Below are 3391 nucleotides of genomic sequence, written 5' to 3'. Positions count from 1 at the left end.
CTTCATCACCACTAGACCTGCCTTACTAGAGCTATTGGAAGGAGATCTCTGACCACAAACAAAAAGGCAAGAGTGCACAAAGCTGAGTAAAATGGTGAATAGACAGAATCAGAAATTTGAGGCTCTTTAACAGTATAGACTTTTAAGCATTTTATCATAGCATAAAGGATAAAGGGGAAAGCAGAAAAATAATTACAGTCACTTCAACTTGTAACAAACTCATAATATAAAAAGCAGTACTTTGAGACACCAAAAATATATGGGGAAGAGGATGGACCCTGTTCAACAAACAAAAATAGATGCTGTCTGCAGAACGAGGACTATTTCATCCATGAGACGTTTTATTACAAACCCCATGGTGGCCATAAGACATACACTGAGAGCAGAGGCAAGAAACATTAAAAAAAAAAATGAGAAAAAATTCTAGAAAACCCCAAACCTAAATGGTAGAGAGAACACAAGGGAAAAAAGCAGTGGAGAGATTGTTCTAAGTTGCTTTCAGTCGTGTCTGACTCTGCAGCCCTTTGGACCGCAGCCTGCCTGTCCTTGGGATTCTCCAGGCAAGAATACTGGAGTGGGTTGCCGGGCCCTCTTCCAGGAGACCTTTCTGACCCAGGGGTCGAACCCGTGTCTTTTACGTCTTCTGCATTGGCAGGCAGGTTCTTTACCACTGAGCCTCCCAGGAAAGCCCCAGTGGAGAGATTACACAACCATAAAACAAAAGGAAAATAGCAGTCCTCAGCCCTCACTTACCAAAGATCACCCTAAATATGAATGGATCGAATTCACTAGTGAAATGACACAGAGTGCCTGGATGAATTAAAAAACAAAACCCAACTATATGCAGCCTCCAGAGACTCATCCCAGCTCTGCAGACAAACAGGCTCAATGGGAAGGGATGGAACAGGAAACCTCAAGCACAGCCAAAAGAAACTGCGTGTAGCTCCACTCCTATCAGACAAGCAACTTCAAGCCAAAATGGTAACGAGGGACAAAGATGGACTGTATATAATGATAAAGGGGACAATTCATCAAGAAGACGTAACAGTGGGGACTTCCTTAGTGGTCCAGTGGTTAAGAATCTGCCTTGCAAGGCAGGGGAGGCAGTTTCAGTCCCTGCTCTGAGCAGATCCCACACACCACAGAGCAACTGAGGCTGTGCACCACGACTACTGCGCCCCGGGGCTCTGGAGCCCACACACCACCAGAAAGACCCTAATATAGAAGCGTCAGAATACATAAAGCAGTTATTAGTAGAGCAGAAGGGAGGCAGTGACAGCAGTGCAGAAATCGTCGGGACTCTCACACCCCGCTTACATCAGTGGACAGATCGCAAAGTCAACAAGGAGACCATGGCTTTGCTGAAACACTGGGCCACATGGCCTTGACAGACCTGTACAGAGCCCTCCATCCAAATGCAGCAGAACACACATTCTCTCACGTACACGTGGTACTTCCTCAAGGCTAGATCGTGTCTGGGACACAAAGCAAGTCTCAATAAATTAAAGAAGGTTGAAATCTTATTGAGCATCTTTTCCAATCACAATAGCATGAAATTAGAAATCAACTACAAGAAGGAAGCTGGAAAAATAACCAATATACAGAGACTGAACCACATGCTATGAAGACCCCCTGGGTCAATGACCAGAGCAGAGGTTACGGGGAGGGGATGAGGGCATGGGAAGGGCAAGAAGAGTAAAGGGGCCAACTCTACAGTGATGGATGGAAACTGAATCTTTGGTGGTGAGCACGCTATAGAGTGGTGTCTTCCCTGGTGGCTCAGCAGTAAAGAATCAGGCTGGAATGTCGTGGCCGTAGGAGACCTGGGTTCGATGGCTGAGTCAGGAAGATCCCCTGGAGGTTAGGTCATGGCAACCCACCCCAGTATTCTTGCCTGGAGAATCCTATAGACAGAGGAGCCTGGCGGGCTACACTCCATGGGGTCACAAAGAATCAAATACAACTGGAGCAACTTAACACGAATGCATGCTGTAAGGCATACAGAAGTAGAAATACATTGAACATATAAAACAATATTTTTTCTTTTCTATTTTTTAAATTATGAAAGTATGATAACACATTTACAGAAGACTTAGAAAATATAAAACAAAGTTGCCTACAGTCCCACTATATGTTACAATTATTCTTCAAGTAGATAAAGTAAGATTTTTAGTTGGAGTTTCAATACCAAACTCTCAAAACTTAATAGAATGAATAGACAGAAAAGTAAAAGGACATAGTAGACCTGAAAAGCACCGTGAACCAATTTAACGTAATGAAGATGTATAGAGTTCTCACACAACAGCAGGATACAAATTCTGTTCAAATCCCCATAGACTTAAACCAGGAGACAGTGGAACAAATCCAGGGACATAAAACAAGGTGCGAAAATAAACTAATGTCGCCTAGAGAAAGGCGAATCTTTAAAGAGACGTAATAAAGAGGCACAGTGGGAGGTGTGAGCTCCCGTGTGAGACTTCCAAACCCCGACTGGAGGGGCCATTTGAGTGAGAGTGAAAGTGTAAGTCACTAGGTCATGGCAGACTCTTTGCAACGCCCTGGGCTGTAGCCCGCCAGGCTCCTCTGTCTATGGAGTTCTCCAGGCAAGGACACTGGAGTGGGTTGCTACTCCCTCCTCCAGGGGATCTTCCCCACCCAGGGATCGAACCCAGGCCTCCTGCAATTTACAGTCTGAGTCACTGAGGTGAGGGAACCCCAATATATGGCCGAGGTTTGGGAACAACCCAGCCAGCAGCAATCACGTTCAAGTGACCCTTCAATGCCCTAAGGAGCCAAGAATGTCAGCTGAGCCTGAACTCCTGACCACATGCCTGGACGGACAGTCAGTCGGACATGGCCTGGGCTGTTTGTGACGCAGCCCAAGAGCCAGCACACGTCCCAGGCCTCAGCGAGACTCTCCATGGGGACGGGAAGGACCCTCTCTCCACAGGTACAAAGCCAGCCTGCATGTCAAGGGGAGCAGCCTTCTCAGCACTGCAGGCATCACTTGCCGCCGGCGCTCTAAGACCAGGGACAAGTTCCCCTTGGATTGTTGGCTCTCACAGGACAGACCCGCCACGTGTGTGTGCAGGTGTGAGAGCTGCAGAAGGCTCTGGGGCCCCCCAGCCCCTCTGCTCCAATCTGAGTCCTTCACTTGGCAGCTTCCCCCCCAAACCGGCACCACCAGACCCTCCCCAGAGGCCCATGTCACCCCAGCAGGCTCAGGCTCCTGCCCCAGGCAGGGACCAGGCACCCCCACCTGCCACACAGGGATGCCCACCCTGAAGATGCCAGGACAGGTGACGGCGGGGGATCCTCGTCCTGTTCCCCAAGCACCAGTCTCACTGTCCAGGGCCCAGCGTCCCTGAATTCTCCAAACGCTGCCCTCAGC

Source organism: Muntiacus reevesi, chromosome 15, assembly GCF_963930625.1.
Source record: "Muntiacus reevesi chromosome 15, mMunRee1.1, whole genome shotgun sequence".
In the NCBI taxonomy this organism is placed as follows: Eukaryota; Metazoa; Chordata; class Mammalia; order Artiodactyla; family Cervidae; genus Muntiacus; species Muntiacus reevesi.
Note: the sequence above shows the minus strand (reverse complement) of the source record.